The sequence below is a fragment of the Glandiceps talaboti genome, chromosome 2 (assembly GCF_964340395.1).
Source record: "Glandiceps talaboti chromosome 2, keGlaTala1.1, whole genome shotgun sequence".
NCBI lineage: Eukaryota > Metazoa > Hemichordata > Enteropneusta > Spengelidae > Glandiceps > Glandiceps talaboti.
In genome coordinates this window covers 30,419,245-30,434,686 of record NC_135550.1, presented here as the reverse complement: position 1 = coordinate 30,434,686, position 15,442 = coordinate 30,419,245, and positions in this window count along the sequence as shown.

Genomic DNA, 15,442 nt, shown 5'->3' with positions numbered 1-15,442 from the left:
CATAGGAAAGATTAGTTGGATATCAATGTTCACGGCTACATTTCCATCATGTTGAATGTAGTTGTTGTTTGTTCCATCATATTGATAGACGGTGTTTATGTTTTGATCTGTACAGATAATATATACACATATATATGCAAATGTCTGTATATTTCGACCTTACAGATGTGACGTTTAATTAAAGCTGTGTGCAAAATGTTCATTCAGATTTGCTTTCCCGTATGTTTGTTTCAGTCGGATCATCTACTTTTTTTCATGTATAGTCGTCAACATATAGTAAACAAGTTATGTAAGTCGGTATATTGATTGTTTTTATTTTAGTGTTCTGTAGGATGAACCCATATTAAAAATGTCAAAACCACCTGTCCAGTAACATAGACTCTTCTTGTTGGTGGAGAACGTAGTTAAAATCAGCCATTGTGAAGGTCGAGGCTACCGACCCAAGAACATGGTTTCATTTTATTCATTGCGGCATTGTATGCCCCCAACATTGACAAGGTTTGCATTTTATATTCATTTGACAAATATATGACAGATTTATCAAGTTAATTGTTCACGACATCATCAAACCTTGTGTTCCATCGACGGGAAACAGTCTTTAACTAACCATGTCATTCTAAGCTTCAATTTGACATTTCAACCTGAAGGGTTTTGCCATTAAGCCTAATTATTCACTTGTCAACTATCTACGTTGGGATGTTGCAAAAGATGTGTTCTGTACGACAATAACTCCATTACATGACTAGATATTCATGTATACGTCTAGTAAAGTGATTAACCACAGGAATTATACGTGAAAGTATTTTAAACTTTGACGTACGCAGTTTGTATATGGCTATGCACTTGATGAGTCAGGCTGAACAGGGTCACTATGGTTGTTGACCTATTCTATAGATGTTCAATAAGATCAATCAAATAATTTCTAACGTACCAGACTCCAAAGCCAAAGTCTGTTCAATGGCGCCAAGAATCCAGATCTGTGAATGTCTGATTTATTGCTTGCCTTACTAGTAATAGTATGTCCAATGGTAAAGAATGCCACAGTCTATGCTGGCAATTTGAAATCTCTCAGCCACCATATGTCTTAGATTTACGGTTAAACTCTGATCACGTTCGTTCTCTTTAATGGTCGATAACTACAAACTTTGGCTTCACCAATTTTGACTATAAAACCTTTGTAGTATCTTCAATAAGGTTGTATCTTTCACTGATTTAAGTGTGAACATTTCCTTTAACTTACAAAGAAGAATTCGGATAATGACTGTCTGCATAAGCAGTATAATGGACCTGTGATTTTTTACAGACTGTGTATAAAGGCTTGAATCCTTTAAGTTATAAGGCATCTTACATCATATGGTAAAACCTTCAACAAAAGTAAGTTTGATGAAGGTGTTAGGACAGAATGCTAGATACAGTGGTTGTAGTGTTTAGTCAATCATAACTTTGCTATTCACAACCGGAAACAAAAAAGACAGACGACGACCAACTCTAAGAATAGAGAAAGTACAGCCATGAAGCAATGGAGCGAGGAGTACGATTACGTCGTAGCAAATAACAATTTATTAGAAGACCGTTTCGAGACTTACAAATTTGACATTATCAGCACTGACAACTAACAAGCAAGTCCGATTTACACTAATTCAAACAAGGAAGAGAATTCAATTTATTGATTGTGATCACCAATCTCAGCATGACAGGTATACGTTATTAATACTGGATAATAGTTGTTACTAATTGATACACTGAACAACTGTCATCGAAACCCGAAGCTTTATTCAATTGGAATTGACAATTTCCATGAATTTGCTATTACATTCATGGATAGACTCGATTCTGTATAATTTCAAGGATCCCAGGAAAGTGTCCGAACTCAAATAAAGATTATAAGACGATTTCACGTGAACCATACATTAACATGTTAGACAGGAAGCTTTATGGCTTTAATTTACTTTATCTTGTAGATGTTTGGAGATTGTCTGGTACTGCTATCATGAAATCCTATCGCACACCTGAGACGCCAGGTGTTTTTCTTTGCGAACTGTCGTTACTATAAACCAGATTAACCAGTCTGAGAGAAGAATCAGTAGTTTGATCAGTTTACGTCAAATGAAGAAGTCTGCATACTTTAAAAGGTCGTACCATTGACGAGTCTAGTTTGTCTAACATTCAATGATAGACGTAAATTGATACATATTCTAGAAATAAAATGCTTTCTATAGAATTATTATGATAATGCGACACTTACTATTACTATTGTCAAAGCCAAGCTGCTACCGGAAATTTCCCTGGCAATAAGAGAAGCAATGTGAGGCAGTTCTCAACTTACATGTAATAGTCAAAGTATAGTGAAAACAAATAATTATTCCAACTGCCACCTACTAAAACAAAACACAAACAAACAAACAAACAAACAAACAAAACCACACTCACACACACACACACACACACACACACACACACACACAAACAAACAAACAAATAAACAACCCACACACTCGCACACGCCAAACAAACAAGCATACCGAAACTGATTAACCTTTTTAATAAAAAATAACACCCACCCAGTCTCAAATAAAGCACCTTGTATAGATACTATGAAAACTATTTGTACTGTGCCTCATTGGATATCTTGCCATTTGTTATCTGTGTTAAGGAAGAGACTTTTTTGGGGGAAAGAAAATAAACAGCCAACTTATACTTACGTATACGTTTGGACCATGTAATTATCTCCATTCAGGACTATACAGGTCAAATGGAGATTATTATTCTGTTTCATTCCGGCAATCGTCATATTACTGAGTAATTAGTGTTATTTTGGCTTTCAAATAATTCTGTCTAGTCTTTGAGCCTAACGATAAAGATCAGGAAGTGATATAAAAAGAAGCTTTTCATGATAATGTCAATAGACACATGAAATGCCATCCGATTAGTGTTGAAGACGTTATGAAAGTCTTTATTGTGTCGTATTAAATACATAGAGTCGTGACAAATGTGAATGAATAAGCCATTGGCTACTCTAAGCTACATTGTACAAATGGTAGTATTCTAAATCTTGGCGTACAAATGTAGTATTCTAAATCTTGGCTTTTCACTGAATTGCACTATTTAGACTACAGCTAGCTGTGAAGAAAGTAAATCAACTTCTCTCCAGACCGCTTTCGGCAATGATAAACTTATTTCAATGATTTAACTTTTTCTTTTCAAATTGAAAAGATATTACACACTTTAATGAAAATTAGACTTTCCGTTTTAGGCTCTCTTCCTGCCCAGCAGAGATCCCTTCATGGGAAACATCAACAAACCGAAGACGACAGCAACAGCAACAGCAGCAACAACACTAACAATAACATCAGCAACCACCGGAAAGATTCCAAAAACGACATAGAACACACATGCGAAGCCTTGTGGACTTAAACTACATTGCTGTCGTAACCTGACCTCACCTGTATGCCCTTGACGTCAACACCAATTAAGGTTTTTCGATGTATCGTGCTCATGAAGCTCGGTTGACAGAACCGCGTCAGATTAATTCCACAAATGGATTCTTCACGGGGCAAGATCATGGCCGAGTGCGAGTCTATCAAGTAATTTCCTGACTTATGTTGCTAGGTTAAAGTTCAGTCTCTATCATAAAAGCACCAAAGTAAATTGTCAATCAAAAATTCAACACGTGATTATTTCGACTTCCTAATAGCTAGAGTCAAGTTATCTGCCAATGGCCAAAGTCGAGGAATGTTACATACCAAACACCTCAGCCATTCCTAATTCCCAATCCTTGTAATGGGATTCGTTGCTTTTAGGGGTCACATTAGAGGTAATGCATATATATCTGTTTTCTGTGAGATACATTGAACCTTGACCATGACCTTCCACGTTATAAAAATACTAAAATATATACATTGCTTGATTCACTTAGAACGTCCATTAAACAGATTACTAAGAGAACTCAACAACCATGCAACATAAACTGCTCTAACAATTCCATCACTACACACAGCTTCCTTGTCTGGATCCTGAAAACTGTAACAGAAGATACAATTAGTGAACAATGGTCATATAATTAATTTATAATCTGACATTTCTCATTTCAAATAGGGATGGATAAAACATCAAATCTGTACCTTAACAGTAATATTGTAGACGAGATTTGTTGATAGTTTCATGCCTTTGTTTGAGATTCTCAAACACGGGTTTTCTGTAGATAATAGTTTGAGTATTTTTCAACGGCATAATTGAATGCAATAGTTGGCTAAGGTTTCGTCATACTCTTAATCTGAAGTATTACTCAGCACTCAATAAAATAATGATATTGAAACGTATGTCGGGGTTTCAATGAGTTGCAATATGCTAGTAGGATTTATTTCAATTGAAAAAAACCAAGGGTATGTTTTCAATAACTTTAGTGAAAAGTTTTGAGTTATTTCATCCATATATGATTGAACGTATTGGTTATATAGACAGGAAATTATCCGAACGAACGTTTGATTATATTGCAGAAAAGTCTGGGATCACATATTCAGTTATAAGTTTTAGTCTGATAGGATACGCAGAAAGACGTATTTACAATATGCTTTGCTGAACCTACTAATTGGACAGACTTTGCATGTAAGCATGTAAGTTCAGAACCTGGATTTCGACAAGGTCTTGGTATTGTACAGTATCTCAATGTGACATTTCTTGGTGGCTTTTCAGCTCAATTTGCTGAGCTCAGTTGTTAACGATGTATTGTCCCAGTCAGAATACGCTTTATCGTCTTGTAGACATTGACATGTATACATCTTAAGCTTCAATTATCAACCTTTTATTGCAACTTGACTCTCATTCACATTGTGACAACAGATTAATCTTTAACCGATTAGTAAAGTGCCAGGTGACTGTAGTAACTAATGTAATGCGACAACCATAGTAGCAGTCTTACATGCTTGTTAAAAGTGACAATGGACTAACTCCAAAAATACACTGAATAATCATCCACATGTGACACAATATTCCTACAACACAGATGACAAAAAAGTCATTGGTATAAACAATTTATGTGGCATGGACTTGATGACCCTCAAATTCCCCTAATTTGGGGTCTAGTACACGTATGAAATAATCTAACCTAGTATTCGTGTCACTGTACCTTTCAACGCCATCAGAAGGAAGGGCAAGGTTAATGAGAATTTGGGGAGTCTGTATGGCTTAGACATGTACGAATGACTGTCTTATCGAATATATTCCATGAACGTATTGTTCTTTACAACTTCAAATTATATATGTTCTCATCACACGGCATCATTTCAACATAAATGGTTTATAAAATTAGAATACTTCATCACTATTGTATGTATTTATAATGCACATAATTTCACATTGTATTATATATAGAAGTGTGATATTTGTTTCACATTGTAGTGTGTAGATCTTGGAGCGAATGTTGAAAGTATATATGACCGAAGCATACTGCAAGGATATTGTCAACAGTGCTTTAGGGCCGACTGTATTCTCGCCCAAATCAATGAAGTAATATACTATTCGGCTGTATTGTTTACTCTTTTTTAGAAGCTTATTTTTCAAGAGATTGAGTATGTTATTAGTTCGATAATGGACATTTAAGTCGTATTTTCGGAATTAATGCAATTCAACCAGATTGAATACTCTTCACGAACAGATGAAAGCGATTGCAATGTTAAAGATCCACCATGTAGTAATATTGAGATGAATGTATACTGAAAGGATATTGGGTCACAACAAACGACATGAAAAGATTCCTCTACTGTTATTGCCTACTCTCTATGCAGATACTAGTGAATACATGTCCACGTGTAATTAGATTGCATTCACATATTGACCTACCATTGCTTCAGGACAAATATGAATGTGACTTTTAACAATACAACATTAATTGAGTATTTCTCAATGCTACAAAGTTCATCACAAACTACTCACTGCCAAGTTCATCGTGAAAGTATCTGTCAAGTGTATTACACAAAACAACTGCCATGTTATTTTCAGAACTCGCTGCTAATCATGAAAGAACGTGGTGTCGTAGCATTGCACTAGCCGAACATATGTGTGACATTGGATTCCTTCGATATTAACGGGGCAATATATCAAACTTTGTTACAGAAAGTTCATACTTTTCGCTTTAACTACCTTTTGACTCTAACGTAAATGAATATATATATATATATATATATATATATATATATATATATATATATATATATATATATATATATATATATATATATATATATAATTTGCTTTAGTGGACAGTGCTACAGAATGTGTTTACTTTACTTTTCCTCTTTATCCTGCACTTTTGGCTTCATTAAATAATCTAGATTTCAAGTGTTATGCATACCGCCTGTAGAGACATCGAGATAAATTATCAAACGCCGTCACTAGAACTTTATCTTTTATCTTGTTACAATTTCAGTAATACAACCATTGTTCACTCCAAAATTGAAAACAGATATTTCCGTCTTCGACTCGCTCATGACGTACGTAGAGGAAAAAAACCGTCTTTATTATAGCACGCCATTACTATCCCCACTTGACATTTATTACATAGAAGAACCAAGAAAAAAACCTTACATTGTGACTGTCGTTTTTGCAAAGCTAGAAAAAGTTCCTATTAAAAAGTGAAAATTTTCATATCACTAAGAGTAATTATTGTGTCAAGGACCGCATTTATTTGGACATAGTCTTTATTCAAAGCAAGTACAGGGTAGTCATAATTCACAATACGTAATGTTGTGAAATGATATAGCTGAAGGCCCCAATTTGCAACGATTTCTTGTAAATATAATAACATCGACTCGACTAAGTATGAGAGTTTCCGGATAGATATCAAGGGGAACTTGTCAAATCAGTTGAGATTGACATTTGCAAATTTGACATCCCCGTCCAAAGTCCGGGTAGTAATAATGCATATTTTAACATTTCGTGTAATAATGATGCTTAAGTTCTTATGAGGATAAAAACTTCCGTGACTGCATATTACGCTTTGTAAATATCTTGCTAAAGCCAAAGATTTATATAAAATTGACTGTGACATGATGGAAGACTTTCAGGATATCGAACAACAATGAGTAATCAGATCTCCAGATAGTAAATTTATGTAATTCCGCAGTGCAATCAACTAGCGACAAGTTATATTATCCGGGTGTCCATTCTGTCGAGTTAATTCCCTACAAGTCAGTACGAACTTGTTTGTCTCATTATGCCAATCTGACACATCCTCACATATTGAATAAATCCAGGAATTCCGGGTACACTATCGTCTCATTAAAATGAAATGAAAGTTATTGAGGTTGGGTGAAATATCTCGATTAATCAAAATGACACCCTTAAGGCATTTGTAAATTTGAGAACGTAACGAAATGTTCATTTGAAGTGCTTCGCAAAAACTTCTTTGTTCCTGAACGCGAAGCAAACAGTATTGTAAACACACAATGCGTACCTCTAGGAACGAACGTTTAAATGTGAGCATGGTAAAAAGCTCCACTGTCTATGGTTTGATCGACGGTATTGACCTTTCTCATGTAGAACCAAACTTTATTAAAGTAGTTAAAGTTTGTGCCAATACATTTCAGGCCCCAACAATACATTCAGAATATTAGCACCGTTGTTAAAACTTCTTTCATATGTATCTTGTAAAAGTTTCAATTATTTACTTTTCAACACCATGGTCAATTCATGTGTGCCTATCACAGATGAACAGACTGTGAAGAGTACATGCATGCTATGCCACAGGCATTGGTCGTATACCCCTGACAATCTTTATCATGATAGATGTATCTACATATTTAGCTCCTGTTAATTATAAAAGTGGTTATTATTTAAATGTATGCCAAGGTTTTGTAGCTGTGTACACTACAGGAAGAACATTGAAGAGTCGTGTTATATATATAAAGTCGTTATCCAAAGAAACTCTATAATAGTGGGAAAGGGTAACCAGTCTTTATTACCGTAACGGAGATTCCAATCGTCTATGTGAACATGTAGAAGGAAAGAATGGTCACAATACGATCACCTACAAAAAGAAAGGCCAAAACAGTGTTTACTAATGAGGCGTAAACTACGGACATTGCGATCAAATTGATGGTTTAAGGAAATAGGGAATATTTGAGATTGCATGTAGACTGGCATTATGATCAGATCAGCTATCTGATCAAGGGCCGAGAGAATCAATGAACAATGGGGTGAAAGATGACAGGCTATCGATGTACCGACGAGATAATAGCATGAATTAAGCTTGAGCTTGAAATAAGTGGCAAACCCCTACCTCAATTTTTAGTAGCTTGACACCATGTCCAATTCATGCCACTTCAGATCTGCTTACAGGAGATAATGAACATCAATTTCATTTGAGAGGGCGATAATATCTGTTTGCAATAAGCAGTACTCGAAAGGATTGGGGTAGTCGATAATGTTATAAATGCAGGTATTCTGTATCAAACCTAGGACCTCTAATTCTTTTAGTGGTTTGAGATCAAACACATCCAAAAAGTCTCCCGGGAAGGAATACATTACCTTTACAGCGTTAGTAAAGTTTTAGATATAACTTGTGTCAAAATATGAGATTTTGTCACCGGCAAGAGTACCTACCGAACTTATATAAACTAATTTAAGCTTTAACATATATTTGGGGTAGAATACTGTCAGGCAGTCTGAGTACACAAAATTCTCTCTGCATTGTAAGGAAATAATATAAAACTACACAGTGAACATATAAACCGTAATTTTTTTCCTGTCAGCCACACAATATGTCTTCCGCTTCAGGGATTATCTCTTCTATTTTCTTATCGCAAGCTGGATTAGCTGTAAATGATTGGATATATGTTTACATTCTTTATTGTAGCTAGCAATTGCAACTGTTCTACTTCTAGATTTACAAAAAAGACGCTACACACCAATCATGTGTACTTTGAATTATGCCGCTTTCATGTCTGTTTCAAGGAACATCGTCAACAACATGTAAGCTTACATGTAACAACATTGAAACGAATATACGGGAATGAAATTAATTATCTGAGCCAATTTCATGATTGCATATCAAGAAATCTACCTCTAGAATAGGTAAAATTAGTCAACGCGCATCAAATTAATGTAAACTTATCAGAAATGAAGTCTTTACATTTCTATAGCTATGGGATAGCTTATATGTGTGCATTTTCTTCTAGATATTGGTTTTTAAAAGATTCTACCACTGAATTAAGTCGCTGTTTTGAGGTGTTGGAACAAAAATATGTCTATATTGTTACTGCGATTAATAAACTTAATTAAAATTGGGGATTGTTAAATATCCACTGGATGGATATTCCTTTACATATGCACACATCATAGTATTTCCATTGAAATATGAAATGTCGTGGAATTCTTACCATACAAATGCTTTGCATGGATTAAACACTCGTCATGTTAAACCGATAAAGTAATTTCTAACAGTTTTGTTATACTTTAATACAAGGAATTAAGGTACAGTGCGGATTAATATGTACTTCCTTTGTTACCCTGTAGTTAATTTGATTTGGCTTCCATGTACAAATACCTTCTTTTACCAACTTTATCTTTGAATCTGGCAGAGTGTGAATAGACTTGGCGTCGTTTACAAAGTTTGTCCTAAATTTGTAGCGTTGATGTTGCCGCCCGGTGTGGTCGAACAGAGGGATGCAACTAACAAGACAAGCATATATATATGCGTATAGATACATTATACGTTCGCTCATATATTCTTTATTGGCTTTATATCAACTTTTGAAGACTAACAACTTTGTTTTAATTTCAATTTTGAAAAACTTTTTTTTCCATGACGTCATGATGTACAGCTTGGTTTGCGTCTTGTATGCAAAGTGTCAAACTTTTAGACCATAACAGAATAAAAAAGTTTGATAACCGAACCTACAACGAAAGTGAAAAGCCAATCAAATGTTTAGCTCTTATAATATATGAGAATGAGCATATATTTCGCGCCATGCCTAACCTGCTATGACGCACGTGTAATAATATTGCATCACTGACTTATTTACAACTGTAGTCTGTCGTATTATCGTAGGTAGACATCACGATGTGTTCACGATTTAGTGTTGCACTTTGTTGTGATTCCACAAAATAAAATGCACATTATATTAAATAGCACTGCATATATGTTATGTGAAACATGCAGATGTCATAATAAGACTCCACGTGATTTGTACAGATGTATAAAGTTACGATTCTATCGAATACGACCTCAAAGACTAAATATTTGACATTCCCAGTATCGTATGTCTTTTAATAGTTTTGTAGTAGATTTCTACAGTACTGAATACCCTGCAAGACAAGAAGCTCTGAAGAATTGCTCTGATCTGGATAAGGCAGGATAAAGTAAATTCAGTTGAAAACTGACATACCATCATAGTATAGCTTAAAGTTAATCTTCTTACACTACTAGTCCCATATCATCCAGTGATGTCCTCCAACTAATTTGCATTGCCTTCAACATCAACAAAAAGATTGCTTTTGGAAGGTCAGACATTTTTATAATTGAGCGTGTCTTTTCGCATCATAGGCTGAGAGATGTGTTTGAGTACTAAATAACCATACATTATACGTTGTTTGAATTCATCGAATTGAATTGTAAAATTAAATAACTAATTTTGAGTGAGCGAAAACACGACACACCTATCAACATTTTACTAATCGGAGCTTATACACGGTTACTTCTTGTGAAAGCGTAAGTTTAAATTTAGTCCTCGAGTACTTTTGCTCCTGTGGGCAATTTTCCGAAATGATGAGTTCAACACACTACGTCACCGAAGTGTTCGATAATGACAACCAACAATGGAGATAAATTTAGCTCCACCATATTTATGAAAACATACATTTATGAAGTGTCCTTGTAATTGTAATGAGAGTAAATCATATCGCCTTAATCACACCTGGTTTACAAAAGAAATGCAAAGCTTCGCCCGATACGATAATTAACAACTTGCATGGCGAGTTCTTTAAAAATGAATTTTACACAGGTCTTCATATGAGCTAGACTATAAGATACGTCATGTTGTTCAGCCCTATCAGGCTTCTCATTGATAGCTTGTAAATGTTGTATAACTTATTTATTGCGCCGTGAATACGGGAAAGTGCATGCTGTGTGTGTCCCCATCCGAATGTGTACACTTTTATCCCAGTATTACCATTACCTCATCACCATCAATGGGCGACACAATGTACGTGTACTTTATCGTAATCTAGTCATAGACCATCCACCGTTCTATGATCTAGTCTAGCAAGGTGAGATGGACCATAGATCTTCCACTCACTATGGATGGACTAATCCTGTCATCCTGTGATAGCTCCGCCTCGTTGTTTATCTTTCCACTGGTGTACATTTATTTGCCTCGATGAATGCACTCCCAAAGTACTATAAAAGTTCAAAGTACTGTTACAGTAACGACTAAGTAGGAAGTTAAGGTTGATATAAATAAAGAATCTCATCAATCTATTTCCTTTCCATCTAGGAGAAATGTTATCAAATGTTTGCTCATTTGTTCTTATTATTTCGACATTGGGATTTTATTAAAGAATTTATTGTTGCTTATGTCAGTTATCTTCATCATCTCTCATTGCTCTTCATATTATATTTTTTAAATACTAAATCGAACTAAATGTTCTGAGAATATTTCTTTTACGACTCAGTGCCATTGTGGACAATGGGTTGTTAAACTTCAAACACATATGGTGGACAACAACTCTTTCATTTCCACTGAAGTACAAATATGGAAGGGAAACTCGGTGTATGTGATTCTAATGATATATAAGTTACCAACATTGGTCGTAAATAGATTTACGCTTTTTCTGGTGTGATCATTTTGATGAACTTGCACAGGTACTGGTAAGATCTAGCAACATTTGATTTGATAAACTAATGGAGCGAGAGGACTTTACACCTCATATGGTTATTCCTTATGACAACAGATGTTGCAACATCCAATAAACTTTCTTTTTTAAAAAATGAGAAAGAAATCGAATGGGATTATAAACTAGAGTATTTGTGTGGATAATAGGTTTTGAAATGATACATGGACCAGATGGTAAATATGCATGAATTGGGATTTCATCCGATTCGCATTCATTACTAAAACGAAGTCACATATTTTAACATTGTTATAAATTGGCACGAAGACACTTTCTATACGGAGTTTATTACCCTTTCACTGTCAAATTCTAGTTAGCGTGTGATTTCGATGGATCATATATAAGAAAGGCCTGATGAAGATAATTACAATAAGCCTATAACATTTTGTTATTTGTATGACTGAGTTTTGGGACAAATCCTTGCTCTGGGACGTAAACTGACTGGGTTGGCGATGCTTATTATGTGTTCAAAAAGGGTCATCTTACCACAGCCCTCGGCAATTCTCGTGAAACTCGCACTCCTGAAATTCAGCGATAGCTATTACTGATTATTAAGATATTCCGCTTCAAGCTGTCATAAAAGGTCATAGAAAAATATAATCCAAGACCTCTTTGATGATACCATGAATAAAATGAATTCCAGATTAGGCTAACTGAATGAATGATACATGTATTATCCCATTTCCGATATTTCTATTTAGAAACTGGGTCATTTATTGTCATATTATAATTCCCTGTCGTATTCCAATATTGGTTTATCATCCTGTGTGTTAAATTAAATAAAAAAACTCAAATGGTGAAAATTAGAATTCCGTCTAGCATAAGTATATCAAACTATGTACAATGAGCTATAAACTTCTGCTTGGTTGAGAGACAACTTGAAACTGTTCAGGTCGTAGTTGAATCTTATTATAAGAAAAAGTGAAATACAGCAACTACATCAAGTCGAACTTTTCACAGGCTACAGAATGGAAGATATAATCTGATAAATGAACATGAGTGAGGTATGCGTGAATTTGAGATTTCTTTGACAGGTGAGGTAATTGAGATTTCTTTGACAGATGAGAGTAATATTAGCGGTGTGAATATGTAGTAAAATCGCTATTACTAGTAGCGTAATTATAAATCTGCATGCATTAGTACAGTCCTATCGAAATATAGGTGTCAATGTGGCATGGCAATGATTCCCATGGAAACAGAATAAATGGTCTCATTTCCTTGTCCTTTGTCACACAGTTTTTACACATTCTGATCTGAGTGGTGATATCAATTTCAATGTTACCCATTTTTTTAAATAGAACACGTAACCTTAGTAACCGCAATTATAACTTTGACATCACAATTTCATGGAATTGTTCCCCCCTCTCGATTGTAATGGTATATTATTTATTCGATATCAATGTTCACGTTGGCAACAAATTTGACAGGTAAGTATTCTGATGAGCTACTATTGTACTTTTTAACCATGGAGTTGGAGATTAAGTGATGCTTTTGTAGTTCAGGGGTATTAATATAAGTAGTATTTTCGTTCGTTTGGTCTGATATTTTGACTTTCGCATAAATATGAGTAGATTTCAATACAATGTCCCCGAGTTTTGATTTTTACCACATGTGCAAAGTACAACTATAAGAATGCAAATCAAATGTATATACAATAACCAATAGCAACATGCAAAGGTTAATTACAAATGTGATACAATATGTTTTAATGACTATTACAACAATGGCCTGCCATAGTCTTCTGGTGAATATAATACGTGGGATTTTATCTGTACCTTTGTCATACTCTTCTACATCGCACTTGTACGGCAACCGAGGAGGCTCATTATATCACAAATCAATTTTGATTTTAAAAAAGAAAAAAAAAGGAAGAAAATAGAAGAACAAAGACAAAAAGACGAAACATTTATTTCATATCAATTGACAGTTTAAAAAAAGAAAAAAAGTTTGTTTCGCATCAATTTTCACTTGCATTTCCATTTCCAATCGATTTCCGTTTCATATTAGTTTTCACTTGCATTTGCAGATCGGTTTTCATTTCAAATTCAGTTTCATTTCAAATTCAAATTTTCAAATTGATTTCCGTTTCATATTCATTCGTTTTCACTTCCACCGAACCATATCATGCGATATCTCTATTTGTTTTATTGTAAATGGTAACACAACGTTATGTAAATTAAATTAAACGCATTGAACACTTCCCTACAGGCAATTTAATATGAATTTGTTCAGTTCAGTTTTGGTGTTGACGATCCCGATGGTTCGGATTCTCCATTCTGAGTCCCTCCTGTCATACACAAGTCGGGCACATTAGCATAACTTAGTTCCATCCATTCTGTCACATCTGTTGACCATTTCCTACTAGTACTAGTGCGTTGTCCCCTCCCTGTCCTTCTCACATCATAAACTGATCCTTTTATTAGTTCTGATTGTGTGGCCCAAGTACCTGATTTGACGTTCCTCGGTGTCTTTTAGTAGAGACTGTTTTGCATCAATGAATTTTACTGTAGTTATAAAATAAAGACGCACCATAATTATCATCATTTGTGTATTACAATTTATCAAAATATGATACATTTATATTCTGCAAGTAACACAGTTCACGTACAGTCCACGGGAAAGACTTACGGATTAGCAAGCAGCCACATTACAGTTGAAAGCAGTTAGATCTTTGAGATTATCGTTAGTTGTGGTCGAGTCCGTAGCTCAATATACGTATATATACTTTATTATATTTCCGTTGGTAGTTGTATTATTGTAATTTTCAGCAAACTGGAGACGACGAACATCAATAATACCCTGACAGTTTACGACCCTGACTTACCTACACTTATCTCTGACGTACAGGGCATTTAATAGCAACGACACTTGTCTTGTTGAAGGTTTTAAGAGACTGAAATTGACTATACGTTTACTAACTTGCCAAATGAAAGATACATATTTACTCTCCGCTACAAATACTACGACCTCGTTTAAACATCTATAACAAGTCAGCCATAAATATATACCAAAGTAATGACATTTCAAAAGTAGTCGCCACAGTTCAGATGATATATTTTTGTACATCTTTCGTTTATACAAACAGGCTCCCATCCTTGATAGCGATCGGAAACAACAAAACAAGTTGTGATGGGGAAAGACATCACGTATGAAAGATGTAGTAAATGACTGTAAAATATAAATGGATTTTAGAATATAGGTACGATCGACTGCTACAGATGACACATTGTGACATTTTACGAGAAATTCCTGTACTGTAGTATAAATCGCCATTGTTTTTCTTCTGTGTTCCTTTTTGATTCCAGACACATATTTGGTACGCTGTGTTCCGAGTCATATTTTACCTTTTACCAGTATTGAAGATAGGTAGCTTCTCCACTGTTTCTTGGTAAACAACTTAGAAAGCACATACTAGAGACACTTCTACCACACAAGGTATCTAAATGACGTTATCCATTGTTGTGTTATTAAACACAAGTGTGCTCTACATTGTCATCCCAAAGTCTCACTTAGAATTAATTGTAGGTGTGAACTATAGAAAATGTTGGTCCAGAAC